The sequence below is a fragment of the Ochlerotatus camptorhynchus genome, unplaced genomic scaffold (genome assembly GCF_037179485.1).
Source record: "Ochlerotatus camptorhynchus isolate MF236.1 unplaced genomic scaffold, CSIRO-AGI_Acam_v1.1 ptg000353l, whole genome shotgun sequence".
NCBI classification, from domain to species: domain Eukaryota; kingdom Metazoa; phylum Arthropoda; class Insecta; order Diptera; family Culicidae; genus Ochlerotatus; species Ochlerotatus camptorhynchus.
Window position 1 is genome coordinate 969321 of NW_027040841.1, and position 16281 is coordinate 985601.

Genomic DNA, 16281 nt, shown 5'->3' on the forward strand with positions numbered 1-16281 from the left:
TCCTTATTTCAAATTGATTTGACTATCACCTCGCATCAAGAGTATAAATCCGTTGTGATTTTAGATTTGGGCGTAATTGCATTTATAAACAAACACGTCAATCGCCGATTTCTCACGACTAGAAGCTAAATCTCGAATAGTTACTGTGTGTGTCACAGCCATTTAAGAGACAAATAAATGCCTTTCTCTAAAATATATTCCTTCTTTAAATCAAGAGCAGTTCTTTGGGAGTAGTTGTTTTAAACTCTGACCGAAAATTTTCCTACCAATATTTTGTCCCTCTAATTTCAATTTGACCTTTTGTCCCAGTGACCTTTTATCCCTCTTAGTCCACTTTGACATTTTGTCCATTCGGCCTTTTGTTCATTCGACCTTTTGTCCATTGGACCTTTTATCCTTTCGTCCTTTCGTCCTTTTGTCCTTCGACCTTTTGCCATAGATTCACTCTATATGTTGATTGAAATCAAACTGCTATAGTTCGTCTTTTTAGTTCATTAATTAATTTGGTAAGGCTCAATAGAATTAACTTTAAAGAGCCGAGATTTCTTGTTCACTATACAAAACATCTGAAAACTACACAGTTCAAAAAAGTAGTGTAAATTTCTGTTCAGTATGATGCACATAAATGGAGCGTCACATATCATACAAGTTTACATTATATATCATGTAAAGTTTTGATACATTTTATGCAATGTAGCAAATATTGTATACAAAAGCAAGTTGCTCGATTGCGTGAAATGAAATACAAGTTTACGTGAATGAATGTTTAAATCACTATTAAAATTCAGAATTTTTATCTGTGTTGAGTCAAAAGATACAACACAATACATACTTTATCTTCCGCTATCCAAAAAGCATCTTCCACCAGAACGGGAGCCGCTTCCAGTGGTTTCATTGTATGGCAGTATTGCCAACGGGAGGCAGAGCGCTTCCATTGCAGCAATGGACGCAAAACGTGGTCAGCACTCACACATTCATCACGAAACGGTTGCTTTCCAAAGTCGATGACGCATCGACTGAAAGAACTGCTGATGAAGAACAATGAGGAGGACCATACAATGGTTGCTGCCGAGTAAACAGACGATCGCGTGACACACATTGAGAGTGGTCTGCTTCTGTCGACAGCCGAGTGAACACTGTATAGCTTGTTTTTGTCGGGAACAATTTCTAGTTTATCAATGATCAATATTTTGATTACAATTGTACAAGGTTTGGTTCATTGTACTTCAGGAAATAACAGTTTGAAGAAAGGCAGTAAAATAAGAAGCGTTTTCCTAGAATTGCTTAAACTTCATGTAGAGTCAGCTGATCCAGCCCAAAAATATACCCATCAACCATAAATCAACTAGCAGCCAACATTTGAGAATTAGGATGCATATCCTGAAATTTTACAACTTACTGAACTTTTTCGGAGACGAATAAAAATTGTTATATTATTGTGTCTGTATGCAAGTGTATAAGTTAGTAAGTCAGTGAATAACTTAATAGATAAGTAAGTAAGTAAGTAAGTAAGTAAGTAAGTAAGTAAGTAAGTAAGTAAGTAAGTCAGTAAGTAACTTAATAGATAAGTAAGTAAGTAAGTAAGTAAGTAAGTAAGTAAGTAAGTAAGTAAGTAAGTAAGTAAGTAAGTAAGTAAGTAAGTAAGTAAGTAAGTAAGTAAGTAAGTAAGTAATAAGTAAGTAAGTAAGTAAGTAAGTAAGTAAGTAAGTCAGTCAGTCAGTCAGTCAGTCAGTCAGTCAGTCAGTCAGTCAGTCAGTCAGTCAGTCAGTCAGTCAGTCAGTCAGTCAGTCAGTCAGTCAGTCAGTCAGTCAGTCAGTCAGTCAGTCAGTCAGTCAGTCAGTCAGTCAGTCAGTCAGTCAGTCAGTCAGTCAGTCAGTCAGTCAGTCAGTCAGTAATTAAGTAAGTAAGTAAGTAAGTCAGTACATAAGTTAGAATGCATGTAAGTAAACAAAGATAGTAGTAGTGTAAAAAATACCAGTTAATAATTGCTTCTACTCCCAAAACTTCTGGTTATGTTTCAAATATGGAAGAATAATTTCTAAACTTTTCTATGGTATTGAGATTTCAAGTTTAATGAAGTCACCATAACTGTGGGATTTTGAATCATACATATTTTTAAGTTATAGATTCCTGAAAATTTGAAAATCTTAAATCCTATTAAATATGATTGAGATTGTTTGCCAGTCAGAAACTTAAAATATTTTTTTTATTAGTCTTTAATCTGAATTTTTGTATAAAATTTTATTTCCCAGTCTTGGAGTTTGTATTTTTTTCAAATTACAAAATGTTTATGTGGAGACTTTGAGACCGTTGTTGCATACTAACCAGAGACCGTATTATTACCCTGTTTTATACCGTTTCTCTAACACGATCATTTATTGCAGATGAACGTCGGTTAAATCCCATGCTTTTTTGTATTTTATTAAACGTGGAAAATTAATATTGATAGAATTTGCTCGGAACTAACTAGCATTCTCGGTGAAATGTGACGTGCTGTTCGAGTTAATAGAAGCGCATGCCGATTTTAATACAAAATGTTCAACTATGACATATTGCAGCTTTGGTCGCTTGATGCAAATAAGTTCAATTTTGTAATTATCAAATATCAAGTTTGTTGAAGCACCTGTCGGAAATTGAGTTAAATGTAAAATTTGAATATTTAAAATTGAGCTGAAATTCACATTATCAAAACTGTTATAATTTCGATCAACTAGCAAATACTTTTAACGGCGCTGGTGGTGTAGTCGTAAGCGTGATTACCTCTCACCCCAGCAGGCCTGGGTTCAATCCCAGTCGGTGCCGCCGGGATTTTCTGAGGCATAACATCTCTGATCACGCCTTCCTTCGGAAGGGAAGTAAAGCCGTTGGTCCCCGGTTCATGAGTTGATGGGTCGATAGGTAGGGTCCAGGTGTGGGAGCTGCCTTCCTGGCGTCGGTAGCATTGGTGCTCAGCACGGAAAACAAGATCGACGGAAAACAAATCAAGGTAAAAAAAAAAAGCAAATGCTTTCGACTTTCCAGCAAATGCTTTAAAAATTGTTATCGCAAAATTGAACAGATTTATAATTCTGTTGCGAAGGTTTCATGTTAATTGTCAATTTCGACCATTTTGTATGATAATTGGCAACCGCTGCTATTATATCGAACAGCACGATATCTTAGTTTACTGCATCTGGGGGTGTTATCCAATTTAAATAGATTTTAACGTCTAATATAATGAATTTTGGAATTTCCATCTAATTCTACTACCTCAATTCGCCTACCACCTCCCCCTTCTATTTGTGTGACGCATTTTCCGGTATCTATTACACATATTGTCGTACATTCAAGAAGCCTTCCCCGCTCAAGAGCGGATGTCATTTTGAATCACCCTTAACGATCGTTGGGTGTAGTGGTTAGCTGTGATGTAAGAAACTAGGTGGCCTAATGGTGACCGTTTTTGTAAGTGTGTAGAAGATCGTGCGTTCAATTCCAGGCTTCTTTACCTTACTGTGTTGATAGCGTCGCCTTATTTCCCGAGTGAATTGAGATCTAAAAACGATCCTAAAACAAAACTGAGGATACAGGATAAAGAGGTTTACTTAGTCCCTAGTAACAACATTGACAACTAACCACTCTTTTCAGGACAAAATATCCACCGTAACCAGTCATTTTATCTATTGCAGTGTATTCCTTATCTTTAGTTAAGTGCATGTCGTACTACTCTTTCTTTATTGAGAAATTATGAAGTATTTGGATACAGTTGATACAGTTATTACAAGGAACCAATTCTAATAGAATGACCCTGCTATTTATATCATACGATGGTTTTTCCTTGGTGACAAAATCAAGCAATATCACCGACAGAGATGGATTGCTATTTGGAGCATCGTTCATTACATTTTAATATGATAAGCTAACGTCAAGTCGAATTAAATTTTCAGTTAACCAATCTTAGAACTGGTGGATTAATGTTATTATACTCCCGATGGAAAAAAAATGAGTAGAATCGAGTTAGCGTGAAGCGTGATAGACCGTATGTAAACGGAAGCTCATTGGTTCGAGAATAATTTTGATAGGTTAGCAAGGTTCCTAAGCTCGTTGACGGCATGAACTAAAACAAACAAGTCGTTGACGGCATTCTTGTAACGAATTTTGGAGGAGACAGACATGCAGAAGGAACAGCAGCAACAATAGCAGCAGAATTGGAAACAGCCGCAGCCGTGGGTGCTGCACCATTTATTCATGTAGCCGTGGCCGAGGCTGGAATCCTCGGTCCGGTCACGACAACGATCAAACTTAATAAATTTTGCTCCATTGAGCCACACTCCGGGTTTTCACACCCTATGGTGAAACCGTTTTGGAAGTTTGATCGGGGGAAAAAGCATTTATCTGTCTATTTTAACATGGATTAACTGATTCAATAGGACTTAACGTTGGCTCGAGAGGCTGCTAAGTTTTGTTCCTAAGAATAAGATGTGTTGCTTTGATAACTAAAAAATCCTGTTCCCCTAGTTTGAAGAAATCAGAACTAGGGTTCGATAGTAGATCTGAAACCGTAACGCACCATGAAGAGGTGATCTACCCGCGACACGGGGTTTTATCATAGTCACTTTAATAAATTGAAGTTCATCCGTGACTTGTCTGTAGACGAAATTGAAATTCATGAAGTCCAACGTGAGGGGCATTGCTGCTTATCATTTTGCCCGGTCTGTTTCGTAATATGTAAGAATGTATGTATGTAAGTCAATAAGCGTCGTAAGTAATTTCTTATAATAAGTTAAATATAATAAGTTAAAAAAAGTAAGTAAGTAAGTAAGTAAGTAAGTAAGTAAGTAAGTAAGTAAGTAAGTAAGTAAGTAAGTAAGTAAGTAAGTAAGTAAGTAAGTAAGTAAGTAAGTAAGTAAGTAAGTAAGTAAGTAAGTAAGTAAGTAAGTAAGTAAGTAAGTAAGTAAGTAAGTAAGTAAGTAAGTAAGTAAGTAAGTAAGTAAGTAAGTAAGTAAGTAAGTAAGTAAGTAAGTAAGTAAGTAAGTAAGTAAGTAAGTAAGTAAGTAAGTAAGTAAGTAAGTAAGTAAGTAAGTAAGTAAGTAAGTAAGTAAGTAAGTAAGTAAGTAAGTAAGTAAGTAAGTAAGCAAGTAAGTAAGTAAGTAAGTAAGTAAGTAAGTAAGTAAGTAAGTAAGTAAGTAAGTAAGTAAGTAAGTAAGTAAGTAAGTAAGTAAGTAAGTAAGTCAGTCAGTCAGTAAATAAGTATGTAAGTAAATAAATAAATAAGTAAGCAAGTAAGTAAGTTTTTAAGTTAGTAAGTATATAAATAAATAACTAAGTAAGTAAGTATTTAAGTAAGTAAGTTAGTATTTTAGTAAGTAAATTAGTAAGTAAGTTAGTGACTGAGTTCGTAAGTATGTATGTAAATGAGTGAGTAAATATGTAAGTAAATAAGTCAGTAGTTAAGTATGTCTATTAGAAGTAAACTGGTTAAGTAAATACATAAATAATTATTCAATTAAGTAAGCAGGTAGGTATGCAAGTGAGCTATTAAATAAGTAATTCAACAGTTTGTCAATAAATCCGCAAATGCTAGTCAACCGGGTCAACGTAAACGTTTAAAAAACTCCATCTAAGCATGTTAGCATTTCTCTGAAAAATCCATGCAATTCAGAGTCCATCTGGCACTCGACATTCCTTCGTCTATAAATGGTTTGTTTTTCCAATCCATTCCATTTGAGGTACACAATCCCACCTTGATTCCACTCTCGGTGGCTCAGAACTGTGCCACATACTTCTTGGGGTGCTGACATCACGCGATTTTACCGTCACCAATATTTTCATAAACCTCATCAAACCACCTCATTGACGCGCGCACCGTAAGCGGCCTAAGCACTCGCACTATTTACATTGATGGATGTTGCAATCCTTCCTCGTGGCATAGCGTGGATATAGAAGGCAATGAAAAGCGAACAAACACCTCGCGCGTACCATTAGGTCGATTGAATTACTGAGCTGCTGCAATTCTTAATCGTTCCTTACTGGAAGTTGTTTGGTTGGCCACGCTGCCACGAAGGTGTTTCAGCAGCCGAAGAAATTTAATTACATTAGTCGGAATGTTTGACCCACAACAAACCCAACAGCAGTGGCTGTGTGCTTTCTGAGAACTTTAGAACTTGTTTTCTTTGTTGCAATTGTTGTGGAAATTCGTCGATTCATTCTAGCTCAGGCCGGCAAGGTCCCCTTGAAAACATTGATTATTGCCACCGGTACCGGTTGATGAACGAGCTGTTAATTTCCAATTCAAACACACCAACAGCTCATCGAAAACATCACACTGACTGGTCGTTGTGTGTAGATTGGTAATCGAATTATGCCAACCAACAACATGACCTACGATGACGACGACGACGACGGCGAAGGTACTGAATGAAAAGCGACGCTGCTTGTGTGAGTGTGTAATTAGTGTAAACTTGATACTTGAAAACGGTCGAACCGCGTCCGATCATTTGTAGGCTTTACCAAGGTACCGAGCCCAGTCCAGTACCTTAGGGGTTGCGTAATTTCGTTATTAGGTTTTCTGTTTTTCCCGTGTGTAAGTGCCACGCGCACGAGCCCTCAATTGGGTCTGACTGTGCACAGACCGAGTCAAGTATGACGATCTTGGGTGTGCAGAAAGGTATTTATTATTTGCTGAAACTATTTATGCTTCCACAGCGGTATGAAGAAGGTACTTGCCTGGCTGGTGCCTGAGCTTTATGTTTGTTTAGCTTTTTTTTCATTTACGAAATATGACGAATAAGCGGTTGTGCTCCAAATACGTCGTGTGCGGAGTCGAGTATTAATTGAAAACGTTTGTTAACACGACGAAATGTTGTAAGACGAGAATTGGATCACCTACAATGTTCGGCTCCAATTTGCTCTGGAAGTTCAATGCCAAGAATTTTCCCTTTCGATAATTGAAGCTTAATCCTTGCATATGCACAACTACATCTACAATTAAAAAGAACAAGTAAACTTTCACCTTAACCCAATTATTCCCAAAAAGGGGTGCGAATGCTCAACCGAGTGGTCGCATGCCATCGCTTCAGCCCCGAGTCAAGTTCAATTTTCGAGTCCTACTCTCCCTACTCATTAAGCCACCGGTCAGAAGACCTACCACAACAAGCGCAGCAAAAGTTTCAATAAAATATTTTCGCCGACAGTTATTAACGCATTCCCTGCCGAGAGCGCGAAAGAGTTGAAGTTCACGCTGACTATTTAAATATACAAGCCACCGCTGCCCAATCGAAGTGATGTAAGAAAAACCGGTCTCATACCAACCTTCTCCCCCTCCCCCTACCATTTTCCATGCCGATGCAGTTCCGTTCCGTTTCGCACACACACACGCACACACACACATATATGGTACCTATGCTGCATGTTTTTTTTTGACGAGCGACTCTTATCGTATCAATTTCTGACTCGGCCTGACCTTTGTCAATTTATCTTGACTTGGGATATGCATCGTCGCCGAACGACCGACGAGACCAACAAGCCGACGAACAACGGTCTCAGTCAAAAGACAAGACAAGACAGGGGAACGGCTTTTTTTCTCGTTTTCCTCCGGACGATGATGCTGTGGCAAAGGAAAGCAAAAAGGAATTAAGCCATACAGCGTGGATAGCGGTGCGTGTTCGACAGAGGGCGTGTTATGGCAGCGGTACTTATCACACGGGTGTCAACTATGTGCCGAGCCTTGCGGTTGATGAGCGGTGGTTGAGGATGAAGATTTTCGTCGATAAATTATGGGCTTTTGATGTTGAGCATGAGACAGATAAGATTGGTGAATAAAAGTCAGCAGTTAGTGTGGAAGAATAGTGACATTGATAAATAGCAAGTTATAAAATTAGAAAGTTAACAATTAGGCAATAGAAAAGTATGCTTGTAAGCAAATTTGATGTTATATACACAGCTAAAAAAAGTAGTGTACATTTCCGTTACTATGATGCACATAAATGGAGCGTCATATATCATACAAGTTTAGATTATAGATCGTGTAAATTTATGAGACATGTCATGCAATATTCCATATATTGTATGCAACTGTCCAACATTTCTTGCAAGCTGCTTGTTTACGTGAAAAAGAAGTTTACATGCATGAACGTTTGTATGCATGGATGTTTACATCGCCAATAAAATTCAGAATTTTTTGGTGTGTAGCTTATAGAAAATCAGTTTATCCGAAGTATATCTTAGATTGCAGAATTTTTGCTTATTTTGATCGATCATTAGTTTTCTAAACTTGTTAACATATTACAGGAAAGGGAACTTTTTATTCCCCTTATGACATTCTTTCGCCATATTGATTCGTAAGTTATCTGTACGGGAAGGTGGACACACTTGATCCTCTTAAAATTACTTTAATAAAGAAAAAAACTTGGTCCCCGTTTGATGACATGCATTGTTTTAAAGGAGAGAGTACTTTTCATATGATTTTTTAATTTTCTCGAGCCTCTGAAATGATACATACATTCATAAATGTACTGTTTCCTAAAATTAGCCAGAAAACGCAATTTTAAAAATTGGGGGACATTTGATCCCCCCATTTATAATAAGCATTTGAATATTAATTTCTACACGTATCCGTAGGTCGAATGTGTGAAAATTCTACGGATTCAGGTCTCCACAAAAAGAGTTCAATTTTTTCACATTAATATATCAATCAACTAGGTGTCTTGCCTATAATATTTTAGCTCTCTTTTGATGTATATTCCATAGGAGAGTTTTATTTTATCGTGTTTCTTTCTATTGCCGCTCTAATTCAAGGGGGGGAGGTGGCTGTCAAATACGAACAATCGTCGCCTACCTCGCATAACTGCACGAAACGAAAATCAATTATTTTATTCATGTGTTTCACTTATACATTTTTGCCAAAAGATCAGCCTTATACATTCCATAAGACAAACCACATAGGTCCTATAAGAATGCATAAAAGGTATGTGTGACCGCTTATACATTTCATTTGACACATGAGCTTCATTAACTTTTTGCAAGGCGTCTGCTTATTAGTTGACTTATACATTTTATGAATAATCAGCAATAGAAATTTGCCAAAAGGTATAAGGAGATTTCTATCCATGTGGTTCCAAACGTAAACAAGCCATAAGAAACCTACAGCGTTTGTTTACGTTTGGAACCAGTTTCATACAAGATGATCAGTAGGCTGATTTGACAGCACGTCCCCCCCAGCTCTAATTGCATTTAACGACGGGAGTGGCAGCCAATTTTTTTCACTATGGGATTTGACAAGTATGACATTCACTAAAAATTAATGAAAATAACATGCAACGTAATCTGTTACAAACGATAAAAATGGAGCATGTAATTAGATTGTAATGTATTTTTACAGCTGTTGGTATGTACATTGAAGCATGTACATACCAACAGCATGTAAATTTACAAGCCTGTCATGGAAGTTTATATGAAAGATGGTACATGATGGTCATGTAAACATATATGATGGTCATGTGCATCATGTAAACTTCCATGTTAAGTGATGTAAAATTACACGTTTTCTTTGTTAAGTTACATGTTTTGACATTGGCATGAAGTTAACAAAAAAAAAAAAAATTCACACACACTTTGTACTGTGCAGTTCCCTCTCCATACATTTATAGCCCATAATAAACAACAACAACACATATGGAATTTGCGTTTACATTTCATCTTACAGCTGTCGCTTACACCGTCTTTGCGTCTTTTGCGAGGGTTGTTACCAACTGAAAACAGAGAATTTATGGAAGCTACATAAGTTTCTGTCACTTTGAGAGATCTTTCTGAAGTACTGGCCGTTTCTGGTAATTCGTTTTTGGATTTGTAGGAGCTTAGGATGTGTTTGAAGATGCCTGGAAGTCCTCCAAAAACTCATACCAAGCTGTTTCGAGAGCTATTTGAGTTTTAATAGGCTCCCGGAATACCAATACTCTCGGTAATTGGCGTGCCCGATGAAAATTTGAAGAGCTCTATGGGGCACCTTTAGAATATTGAAAAACGTTCCGATGGATCATACCTAGGGCAGGTGTACCAGTTATGGCTAGACGTCCCTATTATGGTGTGTCCCAATTATGGCCTAGGGGAATTCAATAGGCCATAATTTGAACACATAGAAAAGTATGGTCATAACTGGAACACCTACCCTATATGTTTAATAATTTTGTATGGATTACTTTCAGCCCCGTTAGTGTAAGGTCCATTGCTGATTGTTTTATGGATCTTTTGCGATATTTTTATGGATAATACATTGTTTGTGCATCGTAGATTATTTGTGCCATTACCCTACCCACTGTACGATTCTAGAAAATGATATACAATACAATAAAACAGTGTCTTGTATGCCGGCGAAGCAAACGGTGCGTTTTAATTCTATCCGTCTTCGTAATTATACAATCAACACAACGTAGGGATCACGCCCGTGCGCGATCATATGGTGCCGTGATCAGGATTTGGTACCGACGGGCAAATAACAACAGTTAGTGGAAAACCATAGCCATAGCCACAGGTAGCCATCTGGCAGAGTATTTTTTTTATATAGATTTGTTGAACTTCCAACTAAGAAAGCTGGAAACTTTCACCTACCCCGGGCTCTCTGTATGCCGATGAGGTTAGGCTCTGTGGTTCTCATTAATCGGTTAGCTTATGATACATCTCCCAGTGAGAAAAGGCTCTTTAAAGGGGATGCCTACTTTCAAACAATAGACTTATTCTAACACATACAAGTGGATACTAAGTTTAAACTTTAATTTATATGGTTGGTGGTTCTAAGTACCAGGGTTCAGCCAAAATGTTGATTTGATGATGGTTATTATGAACGGGTGTCGTCGATCGATGATTATGAAAACTTTAAATCTTGCTCCACAGAAGAATCAACTCCATATCATACAGTTGCGACCAGAAATAAATGCCAAAAATAAAAGGAACATTTCCAAAAAATATATTGTGTGATTTTCCGCTTGAAGTGTGCTCTCAAATCCTTTTTGAACACATCAATTCGATGTAGATTTTTCAAGGTTTGATGGTAAATCATTGTACAACTGCTACCTAGGTACGTAATTCTCTTACGTCCAAACTCTGTCCGTGGACGTACCAGGGCAAAGTTTCCCATCTGACGCGATGCTCTGGTGTGCCTTATAGCGTAGTTGTTATGTATAGTTTGATTTGTAGCAATCTTATGCATTTGTATCAAGATTTGGAATTCGTACAGTGATTTTACTGGTAAAATAGAGCTGCTCCGGCTGTCACTATACAATAGTCTTGTTGGATACAAAAATGGCTTCCGCAGTATAATCTTCACACACCGATTTTGAATAACCTGGAGTTCTCGTAAACTAGATTTACTTGCACTTCCCCAATTTGCTATTAGGTATTGGAGTCTCGAATGAATCAGCGAAAAGTATATGTTTTTCAAGCATACAAGGGGCACAAAACTTGAAATCTTCCTCAAAATTCTGCATAAAGAGCTTGTTTTTTTCCTTCAACGAAAGTACATTAGCCTTGAAGTACTGCATTAGCAAATTCACATCATGTTTGATGTTTTGTAAAATTGATTCGCAATTCGATCCTTTGTAGAAAATACACGTATCATCAGCGAAAAGTCGAAGTTTAGACAAATCGTTTATGAACAGCAGAAACAAGACCGGCCCCAAATTGCTACCTTGTGGAACTTCGGTATAGATGGTTTGCAATGGGTTTTTATATTGACCGATTGACACATACTGCTTCTTGTTGGTAAGATAACTTTTGAATAGCATTTTAACGGCTCCTCGTATTCCGTAAACCTTCAGTTTAGCCACGAGAAAGTCGTGGTCAATGGTATCGAAAGCTTTTTTTTAAATCTATAAACAACGTACCCGCAAATTGGTTATTGTCTAATGCATCATATATCTTGACGAGATCACATTTTGCTGTAAGAGTACTGGATCCTTCTCTAAATCCGTACTGATGTTCGTATAATATTTTATACTGTGATAAATAGCTAACAGTTCTGACGACAATCAACTTTTCTATGATCTTATCAATGATAGACAACGTGTTGTTCGTTCCTACCTCACCGTGAACTATGACAGTTGTGGGCAGGAAACATACTTACTGTTCGAGGGCGAGTGCGAATGCCGGATTCTTTTAAAGTAATTTTATCCAGCTTACAACTGGCAGGAGCAGTTGCTGTGGGATTATATTTTGTGATGGACTCCAAGCAGAATCTACTACTTTCATGTGTCCATGGCGATTAGTACGGTGTACTGTGTTATGGTGGATCTATTTCCAACTAATTTAAGAGTTATGGCCGCTGCTTTATCTTTAACGTTTGGACGTGGAGGAGCATTGATAGGAAATTTACTTTTCGGTTACCTCATAGATCTAAACTGTGTTGTACCAGTTGTGATATACTCGATTATGTTATTTATTAGCGGAGCACTGTGCTTCTTCTTGCCTAGCACGGGAAGTGAAGCTTTAGATTGATTATCCGTAAGTCCAGGTGCCATCAAAAAGACACGTTCGATCAATGTCGACTCGGAAACCTGGGGTATGGAGGGTAACGTAGCCGAGCGCCGTTTGTCCCATTCGGTGACGCCTCAGTGGCTGGAGCCTAACCACTCCGGAACGGTGCGAGATGCGTCGCCGAATCAGCTAAGCCGCTTTAGCGAGCAGCGAGTGTCCATGGACGAAAACCAAGAAGTTGCACATCCAAACCTCGGCCACGAATGTTACTCCCAAGATTCAAGTGCAGCCACTTCTCAGACTTTTTTTGCGCGGAGACGAACTTCGAGAATACCGAAGTCGAAGAGCTGATTGCCATGCTGCGTGAGACGGAGAGCCTTGAGGAACAAGGTGACATCCTGCAGCATCTGGTCGACACTCAAGGACTTGATTTCAACAGCGAGGAGAGCCGTGTCGTCACGGTTCGCGGACTGCTGAAGGAACTGTACGAGAAGGCCTGCCAGCAGAAGATGTGGGGTCTGGTGCGTCACACGGGCGGAATGCTCGGCAAGAGGGTCGAAGATCTGGCCAAGGCCGTCACCGATTTGCTTGTCTGACATAAGCAGGTCACAGTCGGAATGCCGCCGAACAGTGTCGTGTACACCATCACTGCACCTTTGCCGGAAACGGAACTTCGCACCTTGATTCACGAAGCGTATGGAGACGACGAGAGTTCGGCAATGTTGACTCAGGAATTGCTCGTCTATTTGGCCATGTTCATCCGAACGGAGCCCCAGCTTTTCCACGAGATACTTCAACTGTGCGTCGGTCTAATTACTCAAGTTATGGCCAAGGAACTGTCACGTACCTTGAACTGCGATGGAGAGCAAGCTTCCGCACATCTGCTGAACTTGTCTCCGTTTGAGATGAAGAACCTTTTGCATCACATTCTCAGCGGTAAGGAATTCGCAATCAACAGCGTAGCTCGGGGCAATATCTCGATCGTGAGTTGCAAATCGAGTCGTGTCAGCAAGAAGAGTCAGATTGGACTGGGTAAGGAACCGGAAGAAGCGGAGAGTTCAATGATTGACGATCGTCAAGGTTAGTGGTTGAGACGACGTCTGTTGGATGGAGCACTAAACAGAGTGCCGCGGAATTTCTATATGTGGGTTTGTATGGTACTGGAACGTTGCCAGGGATTGGCCATTGAGGATTGAATTTTGTCGTAGAGTCTCACACAGGAGATTACACCGAACCGCCCTCAACACTACCCCGCAGGCCGAGTTTTTTTCAGTCCACCAGTCGTCAGTCAGAAGCCTTCATGGACCTGACCTTGGTAACTGAGCATCATTGCATTGCTAGGGGACATAATCTACGTGGAACACCTGGTTCATAAGGCAAACCAACTATTCCTGGAGGATCAACGGAAAACCCGTGGCGATGCAATGCTTTGTTGTGCGAAGAACAAGGACATCCCGGAAACGACCACCGCCGGACTGTTGCTCTGCGGAGGAGCGGCGTACATTTGCCAGCATTTGTACGACAGCGCCTCCAGCAGCAGCTTTGGAACGATGGCGTACATTGCGAGGGCGGTCGCTTCGGTGCTAGAGGGATTACCCAAACAGGGCGACACGGATTGTACGACCTCATAAGGAGCGGAAATGCTCTTCTCACGTTCTAGGTGTCTCATACTATCTCTATCCTACCGAGAGGTTCTGTTAGTGAATGTGCTAACGTAGGTCTCTATTCCGCAATCTAGTGTCAATCACCGACGGACATCGATTGTTATCCATTGACGGCAATCGAATGTGCAGGAAGGCAGCTTCCACACCTGGCTTTACCTCCCTTCCGAAGGAAGACGTGATCAGAGATTTTTATGCCTCAGAAAAATCCCATTGACCTTGGCTTGGATTGAACCCAGACCCATTGGGGTGTGAGAAAACAGTCACGCTTACCACTACTTACCACGCTTGCTTTTCGGAACATGTGGGAACATCTTTTAGAAGTCTAATAAATTATCGTATTTTGAGATTTTTTTAAGAATCCAGCATCTCTAAGAAGTCCATGAATTCATTCCAGTATCGTTTAGTGCATTTGGAAATTCTAAGAAATTCTCTTACTTTTAAAAAAACGGTGGAACTCCCGGAATAGAACTTAATGAGATCCAGGAATTTCTGAGAATCTAACAATTCTTCGAACTCTCGGGAACTCAAACGTTGAAAATATTCAATACATCCATATTAACTTAAGAACTTCTCAATCACCTTGCAACATTTCGAATCCCTGAGATTTCTAAGTCTGCACCTGCACCTGCTAGCTTGGGAGTAATTTCGTTGTTTACTCCAACTATAGCATAAAATTAATCAAGAGGAGATCATACGCGACACTTAGAATTCAGAATATTGTCTGTGTTGTGCTGTGAGAGCCTCCCTTAGCTCAGTCAGTAAAGGTGCAGCTACAACGCAAGACCATGCTGGCGGTAGGTGGGTTCGATTCCCGGTCAACTTGTTTTTGGAATCAAACATAATATTCTAATATTGGTTTATTGAACTATGTTGGTTAATTATTGGTATGTGAAAAATATTGTGATACATTCAATTATTATTTTGCACGTACATCGAATTGGGGAGAAAAGTCATGTGAAACTCAACCTACTGGCAAGAGTTGCAAGATAAATGCTGTCAAATTGTATTTTGTTTTCTCCGCCCATCTCTCCCTCTGAGGATTTCTACGAGAAACAAAATGCTTCATTTTAATTTGATATGTATCTTATGTGAAGAAGTTTCAGCATTCAAATGGTGAGCTTAGTTTTTAATTTTTTTTTAAGCTTATGAGCTATGAAAAACTAATTTCTTCGAATAAATCTAATAGCTCAATTAAATATGGCCGCCACATTGTTAGTCACGAGTGACCCATTAATTATTATTATCGGTATTAAAGTAACATTAACAATAATAATATAGAAAGCTGAAAATTCTAAATATGCCAAATGAAAGTCCTGTGATTTATATTTTGAATGGATAGTAAACTTTAGGATTTATTGCAAATATTTGAATAGATATATTAATTTTAATCATTCAAGAATGGCAAAAAATTATCTTTTTCTTAAGTTGTCGGAGTCCCTAGATAAAGAGGGGTTTATCGATATCCTACTGTACTGTACTCACGGACTTTGTAGTAGACTACAACAACATTTTCAGCGTAGACGAACTCTTATGGGCTCTAGACAAAGGTGGTAATACATCAGTAGGAGCCAATAACATCAGTTATCCAATACTATGACATCTACCATTCCGTATAAAACAACATGTCTTGAAGACAATCAATGACCTATGGTACTCAGGAACATTTCCGGAATCATCAAGGGGCAATTCGTCAGTCATTTGAGAAAGGAAAACATTGTGAGTTGCTAACGATAGACTTGCAGAAGGCGTATGATAAAGCTGACAGGATCCAAATCATTTTGAAACTGAACAGTTGGGGCATATATGGAAGAATTATTCGTTTTGTAAAAAACTTCCTAACAGAAAGGAGCTTCCGTGTGATGATAGGAAATGTGCATTCCACTTGTCGAACTCAAGAAACAGGAGTCCCACAAGGTTCGATACTCTCTGTCACGCTATTCCTCGTCCTAATGGAGACGGTATTGGAGAGAATCCCTAGGGAAATTTATATATTTGTCTACGCTGACGATATATTGCTACTAGCCATAGATTCTGACCCTAAGGAAGTGCGTCGAAAATTGCAGGAAGCCGCCACAATCCTGGGAGCACGGGCGCATCAGACTAAAATGACCATCTCCTCTGAAAAGTCTAGCTACATGCATGTCTGCAGGAAGCGAAAACACCCGTACGTCCCGGC

General features: G+C 39.1%; 1 protein-coding gene and 1 pseudogene across 1 annotated transcript in view; one reads left to right on the forward strand and one right to left on the reverse strand.

Annotated features, from left to right (window-relative positions):
- dsb (debris buster) overlaps positions 1 to 16281 on the reverse strand; it is an 85478-nt gene that overhangs the window by 65085 nt on the left and 4112 nt on the right. The window lies entirely within an intron of this gene.
- On the forward strand, positions 6353 to 14137 carry LOC135709176 (probable phosphorylase b kinase regulatory subunit alpha; annotated as a pseudogene).